Below are 18,321 nucleotides of genomic sequence, written 5' to 3'. Positions count from 1 at the left end.
TCAGAGGAAGTGAATGACTCATCCAAGTTCATATTCCAGTGAAGGATGGAACCAGGGCTAGAATTTGGGTAGTCTAACCAGACCCAGGGTTCATCCCACTCTGCTGCGTGTTTTCTTCAGACCCCAGTGCTTGGCTTTTCTGGAAGGCCAACCCACACCCCTGTTATAATTATTCTCTATCCCAGGCACCCAGTACAGAGGTTCTTAAAGTGTGGCTGCTAGACCAGAATCATCACCTGCTAGCTCTTGGGTTAGAAATACAAGTTTTTGGGTTCTAATAGACCTGCTGTGTTTGAACAAGTCTTTGAGATGGCTCTGAGGCATGCTAAAGTTTGAGAACCACCGTTCTAGAAGTTTTCAATAAATACTGTCAAATATTTCCTAGAATTCCCACAGACTTTCATTAACATATTTTAAATGTTCTAGAGCTCCCATTTATATTTTTATTTGAAACATTCCAGTGACTTCTCAGGAACCACTCCATATTAACCAATCCCCAGTCAGAAAGGAGTATTTTTCACACAGTGACGAGGGGCCCCAATATGGTGTTCTGTACACGGAAAACATAGAGAGAAAAGAAGGCACCAGGGATAGAAACAGTAGCCCAGATATAAGATTATAATGTAAGGGATGTTAATTGAGCTCTCATTTTGGACCACAGGCTACCCCTTAAGTACTTTATGTAAACTATCTTATTTAATCCTCATCACAACTAGAGAAGGTATGTATCACATTGCATGCCTACTTTACAGATGAGCAAAACCGAGGCCAGGAACATTGCCCAGGATTATAAAGCGAGTAAGTGCTATAGCCTGGTAAGATTCCAAAGCCCAGGGGTTACCTGCTCTTGTATTTTGCTTCTCATGCTCTGCATCTTCCAGAAGGGAGCATGAGCATCGAGCAAGCCACAGGGAAAAATGTTGAGTGGAGACTCAGTGGATGTCCCTTGCCCCTAGAGACTCAGTGGATGTCCCTTGCCCCAGAACTTAGCACATTGTTGAGGCCTAATATTGGTGTAGCAAGTAATGAAGTGAACTATTCACAAAATTATTCTAACAGGAGTGGGCAGAAAAGGATCTGAGTTGGCACTGGAAAACAGAGATGTAGGGAAAAGGCAATCCAGAAGAGAGGAAGGGTACAAAGTATAAATGCAGCAAATGGAACTCCAACAGATGTGGTGAGCAGGCCTTTGCCTTGGAGGCGTGGGGAGGGAAAGGAAGGGGTCCGGACAGGGAGCTCTTGATAAAGCAGGAAACAGAGGGTGGGTGGGAGCTTTGAGGGCAGCCCATGGAGGTTGAAGTTTATTCTGTTATCAGTGAAAGGTCATTGGAGGGTTCTCAGGATGGGCTCCAAAGGGCCAAAGAAGTAGTTTAGGGTGTTCTAGCATATCTGTTTATTATTTTTAATTTTACGTATGATAGAGGAAAGTTGGCTGGATGGTAGATCTGGGGGAGTTTACAGGATGGCAACAAGAAAATCATCTTTCCCCGGTTTGATTCTTTACCGGTTGCACGCAGTCCTAGTAACTGCAATATGCCTGTCACTAAAGCTTGCTGTGGCATTTGATAAAAATGAGGTTATATAGTTTACTGTAAGAAGCCTGACATACTGTCCTAGCAAAGAGGGAGGCAAAATCCAAAAGACCACGGGGCCAAAAATGAAGAATGGAGAAGTTGCTGTGATCTCTGTTATTCCAGGACAGAATGAAAGCAATTACCCAATCTATTTATTTGAAATAAATATTTATCACAAATATTTATTATAAGTCCTCATAGAGCTTCAACAGGGCTTCTTTGCAAAAGACAAAGCCCTAAAAGGTAGTAATTTCCTCTTTTGATATGTGGGCAGGTCTGTTCGAACTACACTGCCATTCAACAGTGAAAAGTCAGGCAAATACGGCAATAACAGTAACAATATGTACCTTGCAGGTACACAGCGCACATGAGATCCGCCCCTAGAGAGAATCAACAATACCCCTTTGTTATTGTTGTTTTCCCGACTAGATGCCTGTTACCTGTTCTAATTATTTTAGGAAAACTCATAGGTCTGAGCCATTACAATGTCCATCCCCCATTTCAACAGAGTCTGGAGTGATTATTAATACTGAGAACCGCTGGATTCGATTCAATGAAGGATACAATTGTAGTGTTTTTAAGTAAAAAAGGGATCACCCGCTCCTTCCAGAATAATACATAAGAATCCAACAACTGATTCTTTTAAAATAGCTGTATACCATTCCATAACCTGGCCACATTATTCAGTAATCAACCAGTCTGCTATTGGTGGACATATGTTTACAGTATTTTGCTTTTGCGTATCAAATATTAGTGATTATGAAAGGACAACTTATCTATAGAGTTTAGTTCACTTTATATATTGGCATGCTGGTTGGTAAAGAAACCTTTTCTTTGCATTATATAGGCAGAAACCGTGAGGCAGATGATGTTTCTGTTTGTTTTGTTTTTTTTTTTTTAAGAGTTAGCAACAACAGACTGATTTCTTATATTTTTGCAACTTTTTAAAAAAAGATTAATTTATTTATTTGAGAGAGAGAGAGAAAGAGAGTGGGGGGTGGGAAGGGGCAGAGGGAGAGAGAGAAACTCAAGCAGACTCTGCACTGAGCACAGAGCCCAATGCAGGGCTCGATCTCATGACCCATAGATCAGACCTGAGCCAAAACCAAGAGTCTGAAGCTTTAACGGATGGCACCACCCAGGCCTCTGTATTTTTGCAACTTTCTAGGCAAATTTTCTATGCACTGGGGGTTGCAGGCAGGTCGCCTGCCCAGACCAGTGCATTGCACCATGATGGATGCTGGGAGCACACAGTGTGGAGCTTTCAGGAAGCCCCATTCATTGGCCACAACATGTCAGGTTTCCATAACTTAACCTCTCAGGCGAGGGTCCAACATCTGACTGGTTCCACAGGCAAAGAGGCAGATGACTTCAGGGGGCAGAGGATGGGGCTTGCATAGGATGGCTCCGTTCGATGATTCTAGGCTCTGCGGGCTCCTCACGGACAAGCCACATCATGGAATTTCAATAAATAATGTAACCCTGGCTCTGGTTTCAGCCTCGGTGTTCACTTTCAGCACCAGGCTGCCATTGTTATTTGCAAGCAGGCCCCTCCTCTGCATGAGGTATGGAAATTTGGCTGAGATTCACTGACATTTTGAGAACATGGGAGGGCCAGATTACTGTGTGCAGGAGTAGAGATTTTTTTTTTTTTTTTTCTAAATAAGAGCAATGTGAAATCCAGATGTGCAAGGATGTACTTTTTTTAAATAAAAAACAAAAGCTGGTTATCAGTGACCTAGTGTGTTTGCCTTGTTGCCCTACGAGGCCTTTGTCTTCCAACGGTGCTGAATACCAGCCTTCTCAAATACCAATAGGGATAAATCACCTAGAGATCTTGTTAAAAATGCAGACTGTGATTCGGTAGGTCTGGGGTAGGGCCTGAGAATCTCCATTTCTATCAAGGGTCTACATTCCTGAGGAGTGCTGATATTGCTGGGCTGTGGACCTGCTTTGAGTAGCAAGGCTATAGACGACCTAGAATTTGCTGTTATCAAGAAAATTGTTTCTCTTAGGGCCATTGCTGGGAATTCTCAGGGAGAGGTAAAACACTCTTTTTTTTTTTTTTAGGATTTATTTATTGGGGGGGAGGGGCAGAAAGAGAGAGAGAATCTCAGGCAGACTCACGACCCTGAGATCATGACCTGAGCAGAAACCAAGAGTCGGACTCTCAACCGACTAAGCCACCCAGGCGCCCTGGAGAGAGAAAACACTCTCGGTGGGACTTGATTGAGGAATGGGCTTATGTTCATTTTCCTAAGCTGTGGTATTCTAGCTATAATGTCAGTCTACTGATGAAGAAAGAAGGGATCTGGGCAGGCAGTGGTATTAGTGGGCCCCAGGCTTCCAGAGCATGGGCACGTGCATTACCCCCATTTGAGCCTCACAGAGAATTTGGGAAGCACCTGGGCAGCTGTTGTTATTCCCAGTTACAGATGAGGGACAGAGTTTTGAGACCAGTGCAAGCACCTCTCTCTCCACCATCCCCCCATGGGAGAAGGGACTGAGAGAAGAAACGCCTTGCTCACAGCTAGTTACATAACTGCAGATGCTCTAAAATCCCAGATGCTCAACACTCCACTTCTAGTAGATTTGTTTCCAAGGACTTGTTTCTCTTCAACCCCAAGGTCTTTCCCTGAGGCTGTGGTATTTGCATGCAAACTACATTTTGAACAATTAGAATGAATTTGTTTGGCCCTGAACTTATCACAAGACTGAGAAGAGAACAATAGAACAGCATCTGTTTTATGACTTAGTAGAAAGAATCCCATTAAAAAAAGATCTGATAAGAGCTAATTGGGAGAACATGGGGAAATTAACTTCTCATTTTAGCTGTGTCCTATTTCTTCTGCCTCTTTAGCAGTCCTCTGTTCTCTGTGGAGAAGTGTTTGCAGAGTCCCATCTAAGGTCGCCATTATAAATAATACATGTAATCACCAAATGACGCTGATCTTCCGTCCCACTGATCCTAGTTGAGGCTTCAGAATTTTCTACATCATGCTTCTGGCATCCTCTTCCAATACTTGAGAGATGAAGCCCAGGTTGAAACGCCTTTGCCATTCCTAAGCCTCCGTCAAAAGATAATTTGAAGGGGAATGATCCTAAATATTTGACAGAGTTCAGAAATCTATCTGCTATTCTTGAAGACCAGCGCTTGGCATCAACCATTCTAAACGTAGCCCAATAATAGCGAGCTTCCTTCCTTAGGAAGAGCTTACAAGCGAAGCTATTGTGACTATTTAAGGGGGCTTGAAACAGTAGACATGGATGAGGGTTGGCCTAGAGGGCAGGACCATAGTACAATTTTTAACAAGCACGAGCAGCTACTTTATTTGGTGCCTTCAAACTAAACGGAGATACAAATGATATGCTTTGGTGACTGATGACATAAACTTACATTACATAAACTTCTACTCCAAACCTATGGATGGGGCAATTCTGTTAGAGCTGGAATCACGCCTTCACAGCATGTGATATGCCAAGTGACTAATTTGAGGGGTCCTTTCTGTGGATCCCACTATTAGAATGCAGGAGCAAAAATAGGGTTTTTGGGTGCTTGTAAATTTGAGTAGCCCAAGAGCATCATGCTAAATTCTGAGACTTACAGAAAGGATCCCGTGGAGGAGAAAAATTCTTGCACATCACTTATTTTGGAGTCGCTCGGGGGTAGTTTTGTATCTTTATAATGGCCACTTTGAGGTTTTCCTCCAAGGCATGAAGTGGGGAATTTATAGACCGTTCTTCACAAGCAAAGACCATTTCCAACTTTTTTTGAGCCCAAATAATATTGCTGAGTGAGCGAGCAGGAGCAGAGTTGGACATCATGCAGTCATCCCTTCATTTCCCAGGCAAGGATGCAGAAGTCCGCACTGAGGCAGTCACTTGCTCAAGGGCACATTTATCTTGCAGGACATCTGGGACCAGCACACATGTCTCCTGACGGCCACTGGCCAGACAGAAAGCAGGGTGGGCAATCTGTCTTCTGTAACGGTAGAACTTGTGAAAGAAAATATTGTAGGCCTTGGAACAATTCCCTCTCTGAATAGAAACACAGACTTCAGCTCAGGTTATGGCTTCCTGGGTGATGGCCTGGACTGTTGCGTGTGTGGTGTAGTTACTGGGGTGAGTTTATTTTTTTTTTATGGAAGTACGATAAATAGAACATTTCCTGCCTTAGTCTGCCATTTGGAAAAGCTTTTCATTTCCCCTGTGGGTCTCGGGGATTACAAAAGACAGACTCCTTTTCAATGATAGCTCAGGCTGAGCGTGAGCATACAACTCAGGGAGGAGCGAGCTCAGAGTGAGTTTTTTTCCAAGGCAGAGAAAACGAAATAGGGTCTCCTTGACGCCAAACCTGGCTCAGCTTCTATGTCTGTAGCTGTGAGGTTGTTTTTAAAAAGCAGAAGATATAATCATCCAGGACTCCAGTCTTCACGGGACATTCTGTAGGATCTTGAAAGGGATTAGTTGGATGGGCTTGCGGGATAGGAGGCACCGGCTGGTGGGAACCAAGACTTTCTCCAGACTGTGTCTTTTAGTGTAGTGGTGGGGGCCAGTGAGCAGGAGGAAAGAGGGATGGGCCCAGAGGGCAGAGTCACAGTGAAGCCACCTGATGTGTTGAGGGCTTGCTCTCCACCAGGTTCTGTGCTCCCATGTCACCTGAGTGATCTCCCTGGATCCTCCCAGTCATCCCCTGGGGGGAGAAGAGTCATGCGAAGGTGGCGATTTAGCCATGGAGCTTCCCCCCTACACATCCCCTGGGGCCTCAGGACCTTTGGTGTGAGTCTGGCTTCTTGTCTTTACCCTGAGTGAATCCTCCACATTAAAGTGGAATAAACCTTGGTTAGACTCTGTATCCTACAATAATCAGAATTCTTCCTCCTCCGACTTCAGTATTTTACTCTTTTAAGAAAGTCAAATGACAGGTAAGCCAGGGCTAGTAGGAACCCCTCCAGAGAGGAATTTTGGCAGGATTCAGTGCTCACAGCTCCTGTGATTATGTCCGAATTACTTACATGGGTGATTTTGACTGCGATTTCAACCGTCTCCGCTCTCCTGCTAACTCTACCCCAAGGGTGACGACCTCGGTTGGCCTCATCTGAGAAATGAAGGAGTTGGATGAGGCGTGAGGGATCTGGGTTGGGCTGAGGGTGGGGCAACCTTCCAACAGGAAAGCCTCTCCAACGGCTTTCTGAGGTAACGTGCTGAGAATACTATGGAAAATCTTGGGAAGGCAACGCCTTGGAGGAGCCTGTGAAGGCCACTGCCGGAGAGCTAAACCTGCCTGCCTTTCAGGGTTGGAGGGCCAGCCCACCCTCTCAGGAACCTTCACAAAGCCTGTGCAAGGGCCAGTGTGGTTCTGGCATCTGTGGTTCTAGAATCCGTGCCGGCTCACAGGGTTTCTATTCAGCCAGTAGAGTTCTTAGCCGCAGATACAAGATTCAGTGATCTTTTACCTTTTCCGAGCCACATTCTGGCTCTATTTTAGAGTGTCTTTCAAGATATCTTTTTTACTTTATCCACTTTATAAATAACAAAACTAAGGCTCAGGGAGGGGGAGAATTACTTACACAGGATCACACAGTTATTTGAGCCCGAACTAGGTCTGGAACACAGGACTTTTAATCCTCTGCTTATTATTACACTCCCCTCTTTTGATTAAAGGGCTACCCCAGGGAACTCAATTCACCCACACATCCTCCAAACATTCTGGCTAGGGTCTTACCTCAAGCAACTGTCCCAAATTCATGGCGTTCATATCAAAGGCAAAGTTAAACATTCCTGTAGTCTCCCACCTCCAGATTAATTAAAAAGGACTGTGTTTTGTTTATAAATCTTGCCTTTCCAACCTGCCCTGAAGTAATTTTAAATAGAGTATTTTATTTTATTTTTTTTTAAAGATTTATTTATTTATTTACTTGACAGAGAGAGACAACGAGAGAGGGAACACAAGCAGGGGGAGTGGGAGAGGGAGAAGCAGGCTCCTGGCTGAGCAGGGAGCCCGATGCGGGGCTCGATCCCAGGACCCTAGGATCATGACCTGAGCCGAAGGCAGATGCTTAACGACTGAGCCACCCAGGCGCCCCTTAAATAAAGTATTTTTTTTTTTTAAAGATTTTATTTATTTATTTATTTTGAGAGAGAGAATGAGAGACAGAGAGCATGAGAGGGAGGAGGGTCAGAGGGAGAAGCAGACTCCCTGCCGAGCAGGGAGCCCGATGCGGGACTCGATCCCGGGACTCCAGAATCATGACCTGAGCCGAAGGCAGTCGCTTAACCAACTGAGCCACCCAGGCGCCCTAAATAAAGTATTTTAAATGGAAATTAAAGCAGCTCTGTGACAAGAAGTGCTTCCCTTTGGCCTGGGCACCCATTATAGAAGCTTCGTCCCTGTGAGTTGCGGAGGTAAGAATTGACTGGATCTCACATAGGATTTAATAGGGAAAAGCCCATGTGTCTGGTTCCCAGACTCCTGTTGGAAGTTGGGAGGCTACTGTTACCATTCTTCCTTCTCTCCCAGTTCCTCACTCACCTGGCAGATGCCTGAACCCCTACCACCAGAGGTCTATCCCTTCTGCTTATATCTGGTCCACAATCAGTGCCAAACAATTATCCAGAATTCATCCTTAAATTTGAATGCTTTCAGAGTTGGCTTTGAGAAATGGAAGTGGGGAAGACGCCATGTTGGCCAAGGTGGGGCCAAAGGGGTCAGGGACCAGTGATGGCAGGAAAAGCAGACCTCCAGGACAGAGGGACTCCCAGAAGATAGGCTTTTGACTGCTTTGTGGCCTTGTCTGTGATTGAGCTGGCATCCTCAGACTGGAGGAAGAAAGGGAACCGGAGAATTCCTGGGTGGGTTTCCCTGATACAACGCAAAGGACAAGACCACCTGCTTACGGTCCCCTAAACACCCCACACTGTGTAATCAAGCCTCAAGACATGTGCCTCTATGGTCACTTCTGCTCTGAGGTCCTCACCCACTGTTTTGCTTGAATAAATCCTCTTGCCTTTACACTCCTATCATACCCCAAGACCTGTGGAGTGTCTAGCCATTGCTCGCTAGAGGACTGTGCCTGGGAAGAGGAAATACGGTTGAGCCCGTATAACCATGTGAGAGCTTGGGCCTGGTCACAGTGCTGCCTGTCACCTTCAGGGAGGACCCGCCTGCAGAGGTGCAGCCCTGAAGACATGAGCTGGCAAGTGAGGCTCCTGGCATTGCTTCTGCACTGACTTGAGGTTCTCCAGACATCTTCCACCCAACATGTGCTCTCCATTCCCGGGACAGCTCAAAATGGTGCCCTTCTTTCAGGGCCTATGCAAGGACTGACAGTGGGGGGAACAGTGGTAGAAGTGGGGTGGGAGAAGGCGGGCCATGATCTGAAGGTGTCTCCAGGACAGGCGTACCAGGAAATAGGGAATAAAACGAGTAAGGAGGGCACCTGGAATCTCCCTGAGACTCTGACTCTGTGTGTTTGGAGTGGGCCTGGGGACCTCTTTTGTCCATTTTCTTGTTTAACACAACCCTTAGGTGATTCTGTTATATATCCCTAACCTTGAGCACCACTAGGTCAAGAGGTGGCCAGGCCCGGTCGAACACTGGAATCCTTTCGAGAGTTTTGAGGGGGGGAAAAAAAAAAAGGTCTGAGCCCTACTCCAGGTTAATTAAGTCAGAATATCTGAGAGCGGCCCCTGGGCATGGCATTTTTAAATGAATATTAGACTTCTCAAGTTCTATAAACCTACTTCACTGATATATTATAAAATAGTAATTTTGCAAAAAAATTTTCCCGAGGGTCCCAGTTTAAGCGAACCTATTTAATAAATCTCATGACTCAGATTTGATGTTAGTAGCATAAGCTTTTCATTTGTCATATTTGGGATTTTGGGGTACATGAGAGTGACTGAGCCCAGTGAGAGGCTGGATGGCAGATTTTGTCAGTTCTCTAAAGTCTTTCCAGACCAGCTTGTGATGTTAAGATGCTATATCTCCAACTCCACAGTCAGACAACAAAAGCAGAGGGTGGGACGAGTAGTAATTGAGGGATCTTTGCTATCACAGGATCCCAAACACCAATGTTTGTGGGAGAAGCAGAGTTCAATGTCAAGATGCCCTTGTCTGATAATGAAGATTACAGGATTTGTAGGTTCATTCTGTGAATGTAGGGAAAATGGAATCATGATTGAAAGCTAGAACTAGTTTCTCTAGCATCTCGAATAATAATAGTAAAAAAATAGTTCAAGGGAGGAAAGCAACACTTTTGACAGTTGCCTCATTAAGTGGAAAGCATGTTTTCTCCATTAGGACTGGTATTCTCTGGGGCAGGCTTAAGTGAGAAGACATCTTCTTCAAATGAAACCCATGTGGGAAGGAGTTCTGTTTATTTTTTTTTTAAGATTTTATTTATTTACTTGAGAGAGAGAATGAGAGAGACAGAGAACACAGAGGGAGAAGCAGACTCCCCGCTTTGTGGGGAGCCTGACGTGGGGCTCCATCCCAGGACCCCGGGATCATGACCTGAGCCAAAGGCAGACACTTAACCGACTGAGCCACTCAGGCGCCCCAAGGAGTTCTGTTTACAAGGAGTTCTGTTTATTTGAGGCTGTAAATTTGTATCGCTCTTTGGTTTCCTATGCTTTGGTACATTTCTGATGTGGGAGAATTCCAGCTTCTAGCTTTCCTGATTCAAGCACTGAGAGCCACAGTCATGCCTAAAAGAACAGCATGATGATCCCATAAATATTTGTAGCAAAGGTTTCCGGATAATGAGGGGACACAACAGGTTTCTACTGGGCTTCAGTAGAAAATCGCCAGGAATTTGCCACAACCTGACCCTCACCTTCATCCATCTATCTTCCTTGAGTTCTTGTCTTTGGCACCTGAGCCACTTGAAAGCAGTGGTTGAAGAATATAGCTCGGCACAGAGACTCGGTGCCCTTATAGAGAGCAGACGTGCATGCACTTATGATTGTACCTACAGCTCACCCAACATGCATGCCTTTCCCTGTCTCCCTCATAGTCAGTGTGACACTGCCCTCATTTAGGGACGCTTTTTCAGCCAGTGGACAGCGCCCATCATTCTTCCTGTGTTTGCTTTCTCTACTGAATGGATTGCTTCGCACACAAAGCCCTGAGCACCAAGGTATTGTTGAATTTTTGTGCCATCGAAGAGAGGTCTACTGACTCTTTACCAAGGCATAGCATTTCACAAACAGGGATGTTTAATTAGCTCTTCCTAAATTTTTGTCTTCTGTGGTCATAACGACTACAGCTGTAAGTTTATTAAGTGAACATCATGTGTTTTATACCTACTACCACTCAGTTGTGTAACAACCCTGTGAGGTGAATATTTCTGCCCCCAATTTGCAGATAAAGAATGTAAGGTTGTGTGTGTGTGTGTGTGTTACCTGCGGGGTAACATACCACCCCAAAACTTAGTGGCTTTAAATGATGAAGACATTAATTTTGCTCATGAACTTACACTTTGGTCAGGGCTTTGTGGGGATAACTCATTTTACTTCACTAGGTGTTATCTGGGACAGCTCGACGGCTGGGGGCTGGCATCATCTGAAGTTGCACTCATTCATGCGTCTGGTGGGTGATGCCACCTGTCAGCCGAGCACTCAGTTGGGACTGTCAATTGCAACACTGCACAATGCCACTTCTTGTGCTGTGGATTCCTCATGACAGGCATCCCAAAGGAGAGAGAGCGTGCCAGGCCCAATCTGTATCACTGTTTATGACCTGGTCTCAGAAGTCATACACTCGACATTCTACTACTCATCGAGGCAGCCATAAAGGCCCACCCGTTTTCAAGAAGAAGGCAAATATAGACTCCACATCTAGACTGTATATGGAACTGGAAATAAGGCTGTAATCACTTTGGGAAATAAAACCTGCCACATACAGCTGCTTGATATCAAGGCTGGAATTTGAACCCACGTCTGCGTGACTCTACACCCTGCCCTTCATACTGTACTACAGAACTCTGTGAAGTCAAGAACACAAGCCTGCTTCTAGAGCAATGGAATTTAGTTGTTAACTATTATACCTGGGGCCAGTGGATCAGGAAGAGCCTAACTCAGAGGCAGAGGTTTGGATGTTAGGGCCTCCCGGGGCTTGGTGCAGGTTTGTGATAGGAGAGTCATTCTGTCTCCCGAAGCACTGTAGAGTAACATGCAAGACATACCAGGATCATCAACTCTATATTTCTTGAACACCTCTTGGGTTCCCAGGGTTTCATAAAATAAAATACATAAATAAATAAAACAAATCACCAAGTCGCACTCATGCTAATGGAAGACTTCTCAACTATCTTATTAGAAAGGGAGATCATTTGGTATTGAAAATATTAATAACGGGGCGCCTGGGTGGCTCAGTCATTAAGCGTCTGCCTTCGGCTCAGGTCATGATCCCAGGGTCCTGGGATCGAGCCCCGCATCGCACTCCCTGCTGAGCAGGGAGTCTGCTTCTCCCTCTCCAACTCCCCCTGCTTGTGTTCCCTCTCTCGCTGTGTCTCTCTCTGTCAAATAAATAAATAAAATCTTAAAAAAAAAAAGAAAATATTAATAACGAAGAATACTATCTGACTTTTACTAATAAGGAAACCTCAGGTGTCTAGTAACTGGCAAACTATTCGATTGAAATGAGGCAAAGTCTAGAATAATGTAGAAGGAAGTGAGAGAGGCTGGGAGGCAGAATGGAGACAAGCAACTCCTGTAGCATTTCCACATGTTCTCTTTTCTTCTTTCTCTTTCCTTTTCCTTCTTTTATTGTTTTAAGCTCAGGGGTTGAATATCATGTTCTAGGTCTAAGAGCTAGTGTTACTGCTGACTTAGGGAGGATAATCATGTTCTTGGGAGTAGAGGAGTGCTCCAGAGGGCATCAAGCATGGAGGGGGAGAGCGGCTAGCTGAGGGGGTAAAGGTCAGGCAGAGGAGGATGTCAGCCAAGGAACACAAGGGTCAAATGCAGGGCCAACAGCAACAGCAGAGCATTAAGCCAAGTGTGGGCCCTTCTGAGCCCCGGACCTCATGCATCCACACAGATAGTCGGCCCATGAAGCCAGCCCAGCAGCCGGGAGGGGCCAGGTGACAGGGAGGCTGCAGAAACCTGAGTTTTAAGAAGAAAGGATAATTGAAAGTTCTAACTACAAGAGAAAAGTCAAGTAGGAGTAAGTTACAAAGAAAGGAAAAAAAAAAAAAAAAAAGAATTGCTTAGGCCCAGAAAGTGATTGAAAGAGAATGATTTTAAAAGAAGCATGAGGTAGAAGCCAGACTGGCAAGAGGTTTAAAAGAGACCCATTCATTTATTCAAACAGTGTGGACATGAAAGAATAGAAATAAAAAGCCACGTAGGAGTGGAAAGAAGGGTTGGGAGAAGGAGCATTGGTGTTGGGTGGGAAAGGGCAGCTCTTAGAGAGTGTGTGGAGGAACAGGAGGTGAATACAGGCTCAGTGCGGATTGACATAGAGCTCAGGGGAGGCTGAAGGACACTCCCAAGAGGCCTCAAGCACAGCCGTATACGCAGCACAGCAAGTTGTAGGCGTCCTTGGGCCAAAGCCACTATCAGACCAGAGCCCTAACTACTCAGGGTCAAAGGCACCACTGGACCCTGCTCTCTTAGTCAGACACTGACCACAGTGGACTTCTGGGTATGGCACCGCAGGTGCCTTTGGGAGGGGATATTTACATAACTATATTGAGGTGTTTATAAAACCACCTGGTGAGCTAAGGTGTTGATGACAGACACTGCATTGATGGGTTACGTGTCTCAGCTAATACTTTTAAATTTACCTGGTGTGATGTTTAATTTTTTGTGTTAACTTGGCTGGGCTCTGGTGGTCAGATATTTAGTCAAACATTGTTCTAGATATTTCCGCGCTATAGGTATTTTTTGGGTGAGACTAACATTTAAATTAATAGACTTTGAGTAAAGCAGATTACCTTCTATAATGTGTGTGGGCTTCATTCAATTAGATGAATGCCATAATAGAAAGACTGACCCCCTGTGAGGAAGAGGGAATTCTATCAGCAGACTTCCTTTGGACTTGACCTGCAGTTCTTCCCTGAGTCTCCAACCTAATGACCTACTATGGACTTACCAAGCCTCTACAGTCATGTGAGCCAATCCCTTAAAATAATTATCTATATCTATCTATCTATCTATTTATCTATCTATCTTTGCACGTACCCACTCCCACATACACACATCCTGTTGGTTCTTTTTTTCTTTTTAGAGAGAGAGACAGTGAGTGAGAGAGCTTGAGTGGGGGGAGAGGTAGAGAGAGAGGAGGAAGCAGACTCCCCGCTGAGCCAGGAGCCCGATGTGGGTCTCGATCCCAGGACCCCGGGATCATGACCTGAGCCAAAGGCAGACGCTTAACTGACGACTCTGCCACCCAGGCACCCCACATTCTGTTGGTCCTATTTCTAGAGAACCCTGCCTTGGAATTCTTCCTGTTACACTTGGAATTCTTCATGTTACACTGCGCAAGCAGCCACCCACAGAGTGCTGATTCAGCCTTTATAATCTACTTTACGTAAATGCTGACAGCGTCTGAAGCCTCGTTACCTGTTCACTGAATGAAAAATGCCTGAGTGACCCCAGTGAGTGAAGCCTTATGTGGCCGCTGAGAAAAGAGCTGTTGTTTCTTCAAGGGTAGAGCTCCCTGACCTCAAGTGGACCACAAGCCACCAAGTCCTATCCATGCTAACAGAAGGCTTACCAACCAAATTATTACAGACCATTTGGTATTTAAAAAATAGTCGTAATAAGGAAGATGCACTAATAAGGAAAAAATGGGCAGCTCCATCCAAATATTGTCATTATAAAGAAAAATTCTTTCTTTTTCATATAATGGGAATCAGTTTCGTGCTCTATAGATGTGTCATTTTATATCCAAAGAAAGTTCTCTTCCCATGACCTTTGTCACTTTGACGCTCTTTCCCATAAGATAACAACCAGCCTAGCATGGCAGAAAGCTACAAATCAGAAACCAGAACTATATCCCCGATTCTGTCATGGGACCAGGCTGTGCAAACATAGGCAAGTTGTTTAACCTGTCTGGGCTTGTTTTCTGACGAGTAAAATGAAAGTGCTAGACCATATCATCCTTGAGTTCAGTCCTAGCTCCATTATTGTAGAATTTTTATTTCTAAACTTGAAAAAATTGCCTGATCACTTGAGTCTTTGGGGAGAGTTTTCATGGACCAAAGCGACAAAAAGTTGAAATGTGCCATAAATTAATTTTCTGGAGAGAACTGGAGTTTCTGTCTTCTAGTACTTCATCTAGAATTTATCCTTGCTAGGTTGTTAAATGAATCAAACAGGGGCGCCTGGGTGACTCAGTCTGTTGCGCGTCTGCCTTCGGCTCAGGTCATAATCCCAGGGTCCTGGGAACGAACCCCGTGTTGGGCTCCCTGCTCAGTGGGGAGCCTGCTTCTCCCTCTGCCTGCCGCTCCCCCTGCTTGTGGTCTCTCTCTCTCTCCCTGTCTGTCAAATAAATGAATAAAATCTTCAAAAAAAAAAAAAATGAATCAAAGAGCCTAAAAATCTTGCATTTTGAAATATCATTTTAAACATTTTAAACATCTGTAGTACTCTGGGGCCCAATCAAGAGAGAAACCACAGAGTGGTTTAAACAGGGGAAGTTTAACATAAAGTATTAACCATGGTAGAAGAGTGACCATAACATATATGAGAATTCTGGAGCTGTAGGAGAATGGCCAATGGAGGGGTTCAAATCTCACCGGAGAAGTTACGGTCAGCCCAGCAAAAAGCAGAGAAGCTCACTGGTTTGGCCAGGCCAGAGCTGGTCTGGAGTTGTTTGGGCAAGCAATAGGCTACTGTCCAGAGCTCAGGTGCGGAGCAGGTGGTCAGCAATGGTGTCATGGGCCTAAGAGGGAACCAGCTGTTAGCGGAAGCAGGAGGCCTTCAGGCCGCGTGAGGCTTGCAAAGTAGGCATCACATCTGTGTGGACACCCTGACCAGAGGCATGCTGTGTGCGGGCTACATGGGGGCTTTGGCTTCTGTGTCAAGAGGGCTACAGAAAAGGGGCGCCTGGGTGGCTCAGTCGTTAAGCATCTGCCTTCGGCTCAGGTCACGATCCCAGGGTCCTGGGATCAAGCCCCACATCGGGCTCCCTGCTCGGCGGGAAGCCTGCTTCTCCCTCTCCCACTCCCCCTGCTTGTGTTCCCTCTCTCGCTGTGTCTCTCTCTCTGTCAAATAAATAAATAAAATCTTTAAAAGAAAAAAAAAAAAAAAGAGGGCTACAGAATGGTTCTCACCAGGCTGTGGCTGCCAGGTGCGAGAGGGGTCACATTCTGGGCTGGGGCTGGGGCAGGCTCTGCTGGCTGTCTTCACACCCACACGGCTGACCCCCAGCCCACACCAGGGACAGCAGAAGAGACTCTTCCTCCTGCAGTGTCCCTCCAGTGCTCTCTCCTGAGAAAGAAGACACTTCACGCTCACTTTAGAAATGCTGAAAGGAACTTCCCCCTATTCTCACAGAACATTTCCTACAGTGTGCATTCGGAGCTGAGAGACAATAAATTGATAAACGACACAGATCTGTCAAGCTTAAATTTCATCTGTCCATTTCCCGCCATTCTTTCTTGGTTCCTCTCTGAAAAATTCTTCCCTCTTCCAGACGTTGGTGCCTGCAAGCCACTTTTGGACAATGAATCAGCTGCTGCTTGTCTGAAGGCCAAGCTCTATGTACCTGGTCCTTTCGCGGGGTGTCTTAAATCAGCAGTTCTCAAATGTCGTTCATGACCTCTTGGGGTCCCCGAGACCCTTTCAGGAATTCTGGGAGGTCACAACTCTTTTCAAAGGAATGTAATTTCTCCCTGGGGTTGAAATTTCATGAGTAAGGCTGCTGGTGTTTTAGCACAAATCAAGGCAGTGGTACAAACAGGACTAGGAGTCACGTGCGTGCAGAAAAAAAAAGAAGCCAGTCTCGTTTCTGAATGTCCTTGATGAAGCAGTAAAAAAGTATATAATGTAATAAAACCTCAACCCTTGGGTACATGTCTTTTAAACATCCTGGCTGATGAAATGGGAAGTGCACGTAAAGCTGTTGGGCCGCATTCCGAAGTACAACGGCTGTCTGAGTGGTGAGCCCAAGCAGGGTTGTTACTTGAAAGAGCAGGTGGCAGACCAACTATGGCTTCTCAGGCTTGGTATTGGCCATTTTCCGGAAAATCCATGAAATGAGCTTGTCATCTCAAGGCTAACCATGGACAGTATTTATTGCCTATGATCCAATACAAGCTTTCAAGAGAAAATTAGGATATTGGGAAAGAGATACCCGCCCCTATGCACTGGACAGCATCTCTTAAATTTCTCTGATGAGCTCAGTGGTGATGTTACTGAATGAAATATTTTGACATTGTACGATGACATGTATCAGCATTTGGGAGAGCTGCATAACTCAGTGAAATGCTGTTTTCCAAATGACGAATTTGTGATGTTAAAAAAATCATTCATGGGTGAACTACCCATTCATAGTGTGAGATAGATGAATGGGTTTTAGGGGAACAGAAGAACTTCGCTGACAGGGTTTCAAATTCCACCTACCAACTAGGTTTTAAGAAATTACCACTTGAGTTTCGGTATGGTATTAAAGAAAAATACCCACGATTACCTGAAAAAGCTATTAAATTACTCCTTCCTTTTCCAACTACATATCTGAGTGAGGCCAGATTTTCTTTTTATACTTCAACCAAAAAGCAAAAGATTGAATGCAGAAACCAGCTTTTATTAAGTCGGACATTAAAGGTTTTGCAAAAATATAAAACAATGCCACTCTTCTCACTCAATTTCTTTTCTTAAAAAAATATACTTCCTTTATTTTAGAGTGTTACTTTTAAGATTTCTTTTTTTTTTTTTATTTATCTGAGAGAGAGAATGGGAGACAGAGAGCATGAGAGGGGGAGGATCAGAGGGAGAAGCAGACTCCCCGCTGAGCAGGGAGCCCGATGCGGCACTCGATCCCGGGACTCCAGGATCATGACCTGAGCTGAAGGCAGTCGCCCAACCGACTGAGCCACCCAGGCGCCCCTAGAGTGTTATTTATGTTAACATACAATATATTATCATTGCTATTATTGTATTTAAATGAATAAGTAAAGATTTAAAATATTTTTTAGCTTTCATTTATAATACAGTAGATACAAAAAGTTCTTTGGGATTCTCAACGATCTTTAAAAGTACATAAGAGTTCTGAGACCAAAATGTTTGAGGATTGCTGTCTTAAATCTCCATCAGTCACTTGAACTCACAAAATTGTGGGAATTTATAAGTGCGGTGGTAGAGGCCAAAAGAGGAAGGTGACTTCAATCCTACTCAAGGTCACCCAGTGAGTCAGAGGCAGAGATGGGTCTAGATCCATGATCTGCAGCTATAGGGTGTTATACCACCCAAACTTCTTGCCCAGGACACTCGTCAGAGTGCCAACATCACAGTTTTGAGACACTCAAGCCGTAGATAGGGAGCGATAGCCATCCTCCCCTCAACATGCATCTGCTCGAACAGGAACGGGTACCAACTAGGTTTCAGACACCAGTGCTTGTTGAGGCTGAGGGCAAAGTAAATAAAAAGCGGCCTGGGGCGCCTGGGTGGCTCAGTCGTTAAGCGTCTGCCTTCGGCTCAGGTCATGATCCCGGGGTCCTGGGATCGAGCCCCGCATCGGGCTCCCTGCTCCGCGGGAAGCCTGCTTCTCCCTCTCCCACTCCCGCTGCGTGTGTTC

General features: G+C 45.2%; 1 long non-coding RNA gene across 1 annotated transcript; it reads left to right on the top strand.

Annotated features, from left to right (window-relative positions):
- Positions 1 to 4,704: 4,704 nt before the first annotated feature.
- LOC145722833 (uncharacterized) lies at positions 4,705 to 7,281 on the top strand. Its single transcript, XR_014147402.1, has 2 exons — positions 4,705 to 4,805; positions 4,858 to 7,281. It is a non-coding gene; the product is annotated as an uncharacterized LOC145722833 (long non-coding RNA).
- Positions 7,282 to 18,321: the final 11,040 nt, after the last annotated feature.

This window comes from Leptonychotes weddellii, chromosome 8, assembly GCF_054177405.1.
Source record: "Leptonychotes weddellii isolate Sample4059 chromosome 8, ASM5417740v2, whole genome shotgun sequence".
Classification (NCBI taxonomy): Eukaryota; Metazoa; Chordata; class Mammalia; order Carnivora; family Phocidae; genus Leptonychotes; species Leptonychotes weddellii.
Note: the sequence above shows the minus strand (reverse complement) of the source record. Positions and strands in the feature narration are given on the sequence as shown.